The sequence below is a fragment of the Boleophthalmus pectinirostris genome, unplaced genomic scaffold (genome assembly GCF_026225935.1).
Source record: "Boleophthalmus pectinirostris isolate CB_2022bp ecotype Guang Dong unplaced genomic scaffold, ASM2622593v1 HiC_scaffold_2, whole genome shotgun sequence".
NCBI classification, from domain to species: Eukaryota; Metazoa; Chordata; class Actinopteri; order Gobiiformes; family Gobiidae; genus Boleophthalmus; species Boleophthalmus pectinirostris.
In genome coordinates, this window is record NW_026571152.1 from 3,745,476 (window position 1) to 3,757,932 (window position 12,457).

Genomic DNA, 12,457 nt, shown 5'->3' on the forward strand with positions numbered 1-12,457 from the left:
GTGGTCAGCAATAAATGACTTAAATAAATAAAAGAAGACATCAGTAGTTTATTCTAGTGTCTATAAAGTGTCATGTATGTAATTATTCAACCAAGTACAGCTCAAATGTTATCAGAGTGGCTATTATAAAAACGTAATTACTGAGTCTAAAAAATATATCATGTATTATTGACGATAAGTTTAGTAATGATCATGACAGAACGATGTGAACAGGAGAACTTTTCAAACAGGACAAGAATCACACACACGTCACATCCTTACAAAAACAGAGTTTATTCTGAGCACAAACAGGAGAACTGTGACCATCAGGCAATCCTCCAGTCATCACACAGATATACACTGACGGTTTGGTCCCAGTTGCCATAGATTAATGCTGTTGTTGTGTCCTTGGGCAAGGCATTTAACCCACCTTGCTCCTTGAGTGTGTGTACACTGGTGTATGTCTGTATGTGTGACTGGGTGAGTAGTTCCTTGATGTAAAACGCTTTGAGATGAGAGATGGATGAGATTATGTTTATTATGAATGTATATGATCTATGCAAAAGTACAAAATACATCTATTGTCAAATCTAAAGTAAAACTAGATTTCATATTCAAGCCAGTAGTTCTAGAGCAATCCTAAAAAGACCTTTTTTTCCTTGAATGAATACAAAATTAGACAGGACCCCCCCTCCCCCTCCTCCCCCCTTTCCCCCTGGGGCCAATTAAAACTAGCTCAGGACTCCTCTGGACTGGTTCTCCACCAATCTCCTACACTCACCTTTTTCTGTTCCCTCACAACAATTCATCACCGGGACAGGCCTCAGTACAGGGCCCTGATGGCTCTCACGCCTCTCTACAGCTCCTCAAATATTTGTTTAGTCCAGACATATAGTTCTCTGTAGAAGATAACAGAAGAAGAAGAGACCCAGGCTTATATGTTGATGAACATTATATTGTCGTCTTGTGTCATTCTTGTGATGATCTGCCATTTTAGTCCAATCAACATCTCATTATTCAGCCATTTTCTCACAAGACACTTTTCCATGCACTGGTTTCAGCTTCCTATGATAGTTCATATGTAGAAGACTTTTTCCCATTAAAAAACACTTTTTTTTTCTTTTTTTTTTTTTAAAGTTATCAATCGCTATGGCAAGTGTTTTCATTTTTCATTATTCTGAAACCTGTGTATAGGTCAGCCTCAGCAGTGCTCCGAGTGAGTGACTGGTGGATTTAACCAATTACAATCAGGATAGCCGCGGGGTCTTAAAAGTCTTAAAAAGGTCTTAAATTTCATGGCGAGGAGAAAATTCAGTTTGTCGACCGGACAAAAGTGAAGCTTCTTCAGAACTGAAGAAGCAGCTTGGATGAGCTGCGAAGCGTCTTCAACCAAACTAACTTTTGTCCAGTCGACAAACTGAATTTTGTCCTCGCCATGGATTCTACCTGGACGACTGAGGGACTCTTCACTTAAATTTCATGTTCCTTAATTAAGGCCTTAAAAAGTCTTAAATCATTGTCCAAGTCTTATTTTTTCACAAAGATCTTAAATTTCATTAGTCTATTTTTTTGTTTACTCAACCAGGCTGCAGTGCATGGTTAAACAGAGAGAGAGAAAAAACCCAACGTGAACAACGTGAAATAACGTAACGTGAATGAATGTCTAATTTGGAGTACGCACAAACAATACTTTGTTTTTTTTGGTGCAGGCAGCAATAAGTAAACAATCAGTTTTGTCTACACTGCCCAAGACGCAAAACTCTGGTCAGATCTGCTCAGGCCATGTACGTGTTTAAGTCACAGACATCACCACCGAGCATCACCACGGAGCCGCCTGATGTGCTTACACCATCCAATTCCACACACTTTTGCCTCACTGTATGCACTCAAGAAAAAGCTTGTCTAAATGTGGAATGAAAAGTGAAGACGCTACACCACTTTTGTGTCTTCTGTTAGGACCGTCATCATATAAACGTAGCCTTAGATTCTAGATATAGTATCGTAGTTGGTTGGTCATTATTAGAATTAGACATGGTGTTTTTCGTCTGCATAATGGGTGCGATGTTGGTCTTAATTTTCATTTAAGTGTTCTTAAAAAGGTCTTTAAAATGTCTTAAATTTGGGGTAGTCAAACCTGGGGATACCCTGTACAAAGAAGTGTTCACTTTCCGAAGAAGCAAGAGAAAAAATAAATTTTAAAATCCTTTCTGTCACTGCACCAAAGTGTTTTGAGTGAAGATGTTTTGTAGCCTTCTTCAAGTTCTGGTCAGACACTGGTGGACACTGATGGGAGGAGCTAACTACACTGAAAGTACTCTGAAACCAGTTAACAGAATAGCTGCAGAAAAGCACTATAAGATGAATGTTATTATTCTGATCCTTTCCTTTAGGACACTTGCTTGTGTATAGCCTCGTATTTGTGGTTTTGCATCTGAGTCCCGGCCCCTCCCTCAGACCCAGTGTCCTCTGCCCTCTGCTGCTGCTCACAGTTTGTTTTTGCTAATGACGACTCAAACAAATGCATTTCTCTCACTTTTCTCTCACCTAGTTTTTTTCCGGCGGGATGCCCTTCCTCCCAAAGGAGCAGAACGCATCAATAACAGTGTCAGCAGCTCTTGAATATGCAAATGAGGCCTCGGCACACAAATACACACTTTTATTGAGGTCTATTGAAGAAATTGAGCCAAAAGCTTTTTTTTTTCTTCTCCTCATCGTGACAGAGAAGCCAAAATGACAGAATATAGTGCTTTTTGAGGCTCATTTAAAAGAAAAAACTGTGTAACTTTTCACTTTTCTGTCTTTGTCTCCATGGAGATCTTGTTGCAGTTAGGGCATATATCCTGGATGTAATAAGACGCCTCATCGTTCAGATAAAGCTGTTTAAAAGTAGTGATTTAAAGGAGAAATAACAGTTCCACAGCATAACTGGATCTCTTGTACAATACATTCAGCTGTTTTTAGGAAATAAACATCATTTTCCATCCCTACACTGGTATAGGTTAATATCGAGTATCGGTAGATAATTCAAATCGATTTCGGTATCAGAACTAAAAAACCTGAATGGTGCATCACTAACTGCAGTGCCAGGAATGTTCCACACTATGTCATTGTTGCATTTATTGGATTACAGGTGGATCAATTGATAATTAAAGACAAGAACTGATCGTGTAACTTTCTCGGCCAAACAATAACTCCATAACTCCACTAGAATGTTACATACTGCACCTTTAAACTCTGGCTGTACAGTTGTGTCCCACATGTACAGCACAAGTACAGAGTGACCAGATGTCTCGACTGACTCGGGACAGCCCCAGTTTTGAGTCTGTGTCCCATGTCCCAGTAATTTGTCTCAGTTTTATACAAGAAATGTCCCAGATGTAGATATTTTTGACCAATCTGATATCTGGCAACAGTAAAGAGAGGAATATATTGTCATTTGTTTAGTGAAAATACAGTAAACCTGCTTGAAAATGACTGTAAGACCGATTATGACTGACACAAGTGAGTGGAAAATGGACAATGTTACGCTCTCTTTTAATTGTTGTATTTAAAACAACCATCCAAACTTGGTTGTGTCCCAGTTTGGAATTTTGAAAATTGGATCCCCCTGCACAAGTACCAAAAGTAACTACCATTGTAACAACAACTGAAGTTACCAGTAAAGTATCTACTAAGTCCCACCGCAAGCACCTAGTAAGTCATGGACCGTATTTTAAAGGTTCTATTTTGAGTAAAATGAACTCTTGTGAGCTTTAAGTCATGTTATAATACTGTCACCTCTTCAAAAACAGGAGTTGTCTTTTATTTTCAATTTACACATTTTGAGTACGGCATTTTTCTGAGGCACAAGCCAAAAAATGCATAATGTAGAAGAAGAAAGCATATAGGCGAGTTTCACTGTTGACAAAAGCGCGCGTTGCATGCTGGGAATTAAAACACTAATTCAACATGACGGATGGAGCGAGAAAGCACGTAAAGGGTATTGATCCTGGTTATTTATCCACTCTAACGGCAGAGGACCCAAGACCATTTGACCAGAAATTGGTCATAAGCATCGATGGAGCCAAATCACCCTTTTCAACCCCGACAAAGCCTGGACCAAACCAAATTTCTGGTCAGAATCACCAACTACCTGGACAAATATTCACTTGGGCGATATCCACAATGACTTGGTGGAAACTCCTGGGCCATTCACAGCAGAAAAGATGAAAACCTCCAAGAGTCTCGATGTGTTGTTGAACTTGTTGGAGTCCACGGTTTGTTAGGATCTTCTACGTTTGCTCTGGGAATGTTTGAAAGTCGTTTAATTCACCGTTAGTGGTTCTTTTCACTCGGAATATGAAAAAGACATTTTCCTTCTTCCGTGCTTCTATTTGTGCATCCGATAATACAGCAGGACTTTACCATTATCGGGGATAAATATGCGAGGTTACACACTGTGTTTGACCGTTACCGTGTTTCTTGTCTCCGACCAAAATATTTCCCAGCATGCAACGTGGGCTTTTAATAACAATGACGTCAGCTGAAACTCGCCTATATAAGTGGCACTGGAAATCAGAGAACAGGAACCGACATTTCCTGATGAAAGTCAAGTTGTAGTAATAAGAATAGAAGAGAGAACAACAGACTATGAACAGTTCTTCAGATAAACTATAACATAAACAACAGAACAGAACAAGTTTACCAAACTCTCCATCTCACTCCAAATCACTAAATCCATTCAATTCTTCATCCTCGGTGTCACTTCTGAACAACTTGACCTCTGGAGGTAAACAGAGCGCCACTTCCTCTTCTGTGTCGCTGTCGTCAGACTCAGCATCAGTTCCAGTTAGAATTGTTGGGGTCTTTCTGAATCTCGACAGGATGGTTTCGGTGTCATTGAAGTCCAGACTTTGTCCATCCATCCAGTGACTTCAGGAAAGTTTTATGGTGCATCCTCCTGGTTGCTGTGAAGCTGTGTTCTCCATTCCCGGTTTCCGCCAGTCACTCACAAGTTTCTCGCTCACTCCCAACTTAATTTCTGCTGTTCGATTATCATTAACGGCTGCAGATTTCACTACTTGCAGCAGGACAGAGGCTCTTTCTGCAGGAGACATGTGCAGTAGAGTGAAGTGTCAGCGATATAGGAGGAACAGGAGCAGCAGATACTCATACACAAGACTAGAACCTCTTGCCGCTTCAGTGTGAAAATTTTAATATATAAGTCGCAGGAAACACAGAAAACCATGAAAAAAGTGCAACTTATAGTCCGAAAAATATGGTAAACCTTTATTATTAGTTTGTGTCTATTTCCAAAGATCAAAATCCTCTGTTCCACTTTGTGATGCCATGTGGTAGTTTTCAAGTTAGCAGCTCCTTTTACCTTTTATTTTGTAGATATCAGAATTTGAGTTTCAAAACACTTTCTGCATTAACACATGACATCACAAGGTGGAACAGAGTGTTTTCTGTTTGAGAGAAGAACTCAGAGTTTGTGTGTTAAACATGCGTTAAAAGAAACTCACAAATCCATGTCTGTTTGTGATGAGGAAATATTCTAACAGAAAATAGTGTCGTATAGGCCCTTTAAGTGCTGTGTTGTCTTTGTTTAGTCCTTACAGAATTTTAGCGTGTTTTGATCTAGTGGCCATATAGTGTACATATTGCAGTACTAATACTTCCTTCCTAAATGCATGCTTGTGTATTAGAGGCTGCAGTGCCCCCTCTGCACAGAACAGCCTTGTTTTAGTGTTACAAATGTAGTGCAGCACACACGCCTGCAAACAACTCCATTAGAAGTCCCCTGGTAATGCTTATTAGACCCACCGCTGAACAGGATTTCTGCTCGTGTTTACCGGAACTATTTATTATTTTAAAGAGGGGCCCGTGGCTGCGCTGACCAGTAATTACTTCACATGGAGCCATTTTTCTCTCTCATTTAGAAAATAATTGTCATTTTGTATGAAAATATAGCAGCAGTCCAGCCCGCAGTGGCATGGAGACAAAATTACTCAGTGGAAAAACAATGGGACTTGACCACTGACCACAATATATGCACACAGTATTCATGTTTTCTAGATTGCAAAATGATTTTCTATGTCAAATCCAAATTTAAACAGCTCATGTCAAACTGTGGTTGCTTGATGAATGAATTGAGTTTTATTTTGTTTGGAGGATAAGCCCCTTGAAAATGTCTCGCCATCTCGTTTTCGAGGGGGTCCTCATAAATACAACGACAAAAGACAGATACAGTCGGGCAGAGAGTATGAGACATACATTCAAATAAGCATCAAAACAACTAAATCAACACAACCACAAACACACACAAAGTCACACACTCACTCACACTTGACTGTTTGACACATAGTAAAACAAATGTGAAAGAATAATAAAAATATAATAATAATAATAATAATAATAATAATAATAATAATAATAATAATAATAATAATAAATAAATAAATACATAAATACATAAAAATAATTAATGGGCTCGGTCAAGCAGAAGTAAACAACAAGGCCAAAAATTCAAGTTAATGCATCTAATATAAAAATGTAATCAACAGATACATATGTACTCTAGTTTATGAAACGGTAAAGTTCCATATGTTTTAAACAGACCATGTATGAAACATGGAACAAAAATTATTTCCCAAATTTCAAAGACCTGCAAATCATGTAAATAAATGGATGTATTTCATCATATCTTGTGTTATTCCATCTTTGAACTGTTGATGAAGGTACATGATAAAAAAAAAAAAAAAAGTATTTAAAATGATACAAAATTTGCTTGGAAGGACTGACATATTTTATGGAAATAGATTTGTTTCGGGTGTTTTGTGGAGTGGATAAGACAGTTTTTAGTGGCAGGAGAACTATGGCCATTGACATGCACTAGTCTAACACCAGTGACCTCTGCAAATACAAGGACTGGATGGAATATTTCAAAAAGTATCTTCACACGTCTCCAACACTCTGGTTCACTAGGAAATGCAGCCCTCTGTCCAAAATTTCAGACTGTCCCTTTAACATGAACCATCTCCAACACGATATACGCACAGAACAGACTCACCATCAGCAGAACACCCCTCTGTCACAGAAAGAACACTCAGATTCCACTGAGTCATGTCCTTTAGTCCGACAGAAGCTGAACCACATCATCGCACAAGGATTTATTTATGCAGAAAATTTGACTTAAGAATCTGCTGCAGTGTAGAACTTTTACAGTAGTGTTTGGATTCAGTTTTGTAAGATTATGTCAAGAAACCGGGAAACTCCATTAGATCATGTCACAGGGATATGAGCATCCCGGTTTCCCAACGCGCATGTAAACAACACATCCTGAATCCCGCCATGACCGGGACATGACTCATCACCGGGATACTGATGTGCATGGAAACTCACTCAGTCATACACGTGAAACAAAAGAGCTCAATGGTCATCTGTCATTTACAAATCAAATCAAATTAAAACAAATAAAAGCTACCAAATTTACACATTGGCTGAAGATGCAATAAAACGAATGCTTTCAATTAACCTATAAGAATTCATTTGATCATATCTTACAAATATAATATAAATACAATCATGCCAAACTGTACGTAAACACTGGTAAAAAGGAAATACAATTTAAGAAATAAAATATAAAAATAGATAGTGATAAATAACGTAGCTGGACAGGCCTCCTCCTCTCCTCTTTTCTTCACCCTTTTTCAGCCGCTCTGGTTTCATCTTGAGCTTTGTGTGGAGCAGCACGTTTTCTGCCGTTATTGATGATCTGACACTCTGCTGTTACACGGCCCATGTGCCTCTGAGCAGCGCACTCCCGTGTGAAGGATGAACTCGCACATGACTTCATTTAACTTCTGAAGGAGCACACGTCTCGTCTTCGAACTGCATCTACTGTTTTACATCCATGGATTTCAGCTTCCTGTTTAAATATTTTGAGCGCTTTTCACCTTGGGCAGCCGTGCTCGTTTTTCATCACACTTCGATTAGACTGAAGACAAGCAAATCATCTTCTGTTATACAAATCATTATTCGTACAGTCTAAATAAAAAAAAAAAAGATTTAAAAGTGCAAGTGCATGGAACTTTTCTGATGAAGCCCTTCTGCAGCTTCTATGGAGATGTTTGGACTTTCCGGCATGTTCTACTGCAGGGGTCTCAGACTTATGGACCAGGGGCCAACTGCGGCCCTTGGAAGGATTTTTTGCGGCCCTCCACTTAATTCCAAAGAATAATGTCAGTGCCCGCGGTAGTAGATGTACGCACAATCCCACCCCTTTACCGCGAGCGTTGCCAGGTTTCAACCAGCAAGGAATAGGCAAAAGAAGAAGAGTAGACGTATTAGTTTAAACTTATATTCTGAATACATTTTCATGTTCTGAACTGTTGTTAAAGATTAAGAAAGTGTGTTGCATGTTGTTCTCTCTCTCTCTCCCTCTTTTTCATGCAACCGCGATTTATTGAATACTCAATGCGGCCCAGCCTCACTCAGACTTTATCTAATGTGGCCCCCAGGTCATTTGAGTTTGAGACCCCTGTTCTACTGTGTGGGGAAGCTGGCCAGTGTGGTCAAAGTAGGAGCCAGATGCAACAAAAAAAAGTGTCTTTACCCAGGCTAGTGATGTTACGAGATGTGCCGAGGCTTTGAAGCGTGTGTCGAGTAATCAGGAAGTCTTTGGTGAAGCACATATCGATGTTTGTATCGGTGACGTATGTGGTGACGTTCAAAGTCTCGTGAACCACCCGAACCATGTGACTGCTTCAGGAAGTGGTTCGCGGATTTGGCGCGATTTGAAACATAATTGCCAGTGAAACGCAACAGATTCAAAACATTTTGTGGTTTTGGGTTTTTGTGAGTTTGGTACATTCTATTTGAGATTGTTTTTTTTTTTGTGATGGAGCACGCCTGTTTCATCTGTGCACCGTGAAAGTTTTTTTTTCAAAAGCAAGGGAAATTCTCTGTAAAGAAAAAGAAACCGTCTCAGTCCAAGTGAAATTGATATTTTTATATAAAAATGAATAAAATGACCATATTTTGTCGTCCTTATTGTGGCATAAGCACAGACATAAAGTAGTAACACGAGCACAGTCACATTACATCCTGATCTCCAGTTTGTTCCTGCTTTTTCTTTCTCCAGGTTAATACATTCACACTTTATGTTGAAATCACAAACATTCAAATATTTAATCGTTCATTTATTCAGTATAAATCTTTCCATCAGAACCTCGATGATCATGTTGATTGTTCCATTATCACTCTGCCTGTTTATACATTTTTTTTTTACCTCTTGATGTCGCAGTGGAGCAAATGAAGCACCTTGAAGCATCTACTCAAGAACAAATTCCTGGAATGCTGCAGTGCTTTATGGGGCTTCATCTCGACATCACTAACCCAGACAAAATTTATTTTAAAACAGAAATTCAGGTGTAAGCTCAAATTATAGTACAAAAAACAGAAAATAAGGCTGTGTTCAGACTGCAGCCTGAAGTGACCCAAATCTGATTTTTTGGCTTCTATGTTCCTGTATCTGATCTTTTAATGACAGTCTGAACAACACAGATCCAATTTTTTCAAATGTGACCCAGGACACTTGGATATGTGCTCCTAAAACCGATACATATCTGATCTTTTGACATGCGACTTCAGTGTGAACAGCCAAAGCGCATTCATTCGACCTACATGTTATCAACAAGACACAAACGTCACTATTCTGCGCTGAAGTAGGTGAAAATTGTTAATGAACTCCGTGTCACTGAAGTGAAGCACATCACCACTCACCACTCTTGGCTCCGTCTCCACATCCACATGTTCCTTTCAACAGACGTCGCTGCCGCTGTCCCACAAAACACCACGACCAAAAACCTCGTCCTTCTCCTTCTCAATCTCCTCCTTAAAACAAGTAAGTTGTTCATGTTCTGGCTCCGGTACGAGAGGAACTTTAAAATCTCCAGGTGCTTGATGCTGCGTCCATGTTTGGACAACTTCTGTAAACACAGAGCACGCTCACTGCGGTTGACGTCGTCGTGTCTCCAGTGCACATGGCGGACACTTTTGGGCCGTTTAATGTTCAAACTGGAGTCACATACAAGTCACATTTAATTGGAAATGTGAACGACCTCGCAAAAACATCGGATTTCACAAAAAATCAGAATTGAGCGTTAAGCCCTGCAGTCTGAACGTAGCCTAAGTGACTCAAATCAACAAACACCAAACGACCTGCACACAAGTCTCTCCCTAATTGATGACACCTGCTTTGCTTTTATACACTACCCACAGGAAGTACCTCCCCCCAGGTGAGCATCCAGGTCACTCCCAAAGCAATATCCCTTTTCAAAATATATATTTTTTTACATAAACTAAGGTGGATTTAAAATGAGACAAAGGCCCCACTTTGTCACATACTGTATGACATTAAACCAACCCTGCGTTCGATCATCTTTCCGAAATCGATTTTCCGAGGAAGTTGCTTAGCGACATGTGTGACACGCCCCTTTTCACGACTTGGATCTTGATGGCGAGCAACGATTCCGAGTCAGAATTCCAGATGACTGCGTCCACTGTGACGTGTAAATATGAAGTATTTTCATTGTGTTTGGACACTTTGGTGTTGACAATGACAATTTCAGTCACTCGTGTTACTGCAGTACTTTACTGCGTCCATATAACTGCCTGTGGGTTTGGGAGTCATGTTGTGGTGAGGGGAATATTGAACAAATACTTGATTTAACGTTCCTAAGGTTGTAACAGAAGAGAAATCATAACATAAAATGAAGTGCAAATTCCAAAAATAATGAAAAAAAGAAAAAGAATGAATTAAAGTGTAAATGTGTTCATAAGATGAGCAAACAGTCATAATCATAATCCACGTAGTCCAACACACGAAACATAATAATACACTTCAAACTCGGACTTGACGTCAAATCCGAGGTCCAAGTAGGAGTCGGAAGAAAATCGAACAGAGGATTTTTGTACAAAATTCCTCCATCTTTTTTAACCCCGCTCTTGCTTTGGTCCCTCCCTGCCTTGGCTGATCCTTTATGCTGCACCTTCCCTGACCCTCCCATAGCCCCGCCCTGACCCCCTGCCTTTCATTCCTTTATCCATGTTGCTCCTAATTTGATATAGTTTAGTGTTACCTCATTATTATTGTGTTGTCACCTGGAATGGAATCACTTTGAAGGATACATCATACAGTCACGTCATATTTTCAACTTGTTTATCTCAGAAAAGACAAGTAGATGACATCACCGTGACAGATCTGTGGAGGGGTGATCCTGCTCATATAATGGTTGCTCATAATCTTGCACAAAAACCAGCCAACCAAAAACAAAACTAACTGACTAGATCATTTAATGCCATACACATAAAGTGGCGTACTGCTCCTTTAAGTTTTGGCTCCTCTTCACCTCTAAGTAACCAAGTCAATTCTTGAGTTCATTTTTAATGAATGAGAAGGCACAGTCTAATTAATACTTGGAATAATGACCCATGTGGATTCAATCTGTGCTCCCAGCTGCATTTTTCATTCGTGCATATTTCCTTTCGACACTCTCCTCTTCTTCCTACAGTCTCTTCGTCTTAATCCTGCGTCAGTACATTTCCATATGCTGCTGTGGCACTGCTGGGCCTTTCTGAGTTTGGCTCGTCTTGTTCTGTGGAAAAAGACTCATTATTTAAAGCAGAAGTTCAGCGGTAAATGCCATGATGGCTGTTAGTGCTACAGCTCCTGATATTTGAGCTCCGGGATCAGACAAGAAGTCTTAATTAATATCCAAGAGACATCGGCAGCTGTTACCAAGCCCAGCGCAAGACCCTCTCCCCTACTGCAGGAGGATATAAGACCCTCTCCCCTACTGCAGGAGGATATAAGACCCTCTCCCCTACTGCAGGAGGATATAAGACCCTCTCCCCTACTGCAGGAGGATATAAGACCCTCTCCCCAATCACAGAATGATACAAGACCCTCTCCCCTAAAGCACAAGGATATGAGCCCCTCTTCTGTATCACAGAATGATACAAAACCCTCTCCCCTACTGCAGAACGATACAAGACCCTCTCCCCTTTTGCAGGAGGATACGAGCCCCTCTTTTGTATCGCAGGGGATACGAGCCCCTCTTCTGTATCGCAGGGGGATACGAGCCCCTCTTCTGTATCGCAGGGGGATACGAGCCCTCTTCTGTATCGCAGGAGGATACGAGCCCCTCTTCTGTATCGCAGGGGGATACGAGCCCCTCTTCTGTATCGCAGGGGGATACGAGCCCCTCTTTTGTATCGCAGGAGGATACGAGCCCTCTCTGTACAGGGGATACGAGCTTCTGTACGAGCCCTTCTGTATCAGGGGATACGAGCCCTCTTTTGTAGCAGGAGGATACGAGCCCTCTTCTGTATCTTCTGTATCGCAGGGGATACGCAGGGGGATACGAGCCCTCTTCTGTATCGCAGGGGATACGAGCCCCTCTGTATCGCAGGGGGATACGAGCCCCTCTTCTGT

The 12,457-nt window shown here is 40.5% G+C and overlaps 1 protein-coding gene across 1 annotated transcript in view; it reads left to right on the top strand.

Moving 5' to 3' along the window:
- Positions 1-12,457, top strand: part of tmem117 (transmembrane protein 117) — a 147,636-nt gene that overhangs the window by 117,155 nt on the left and 18,024 nt on the right.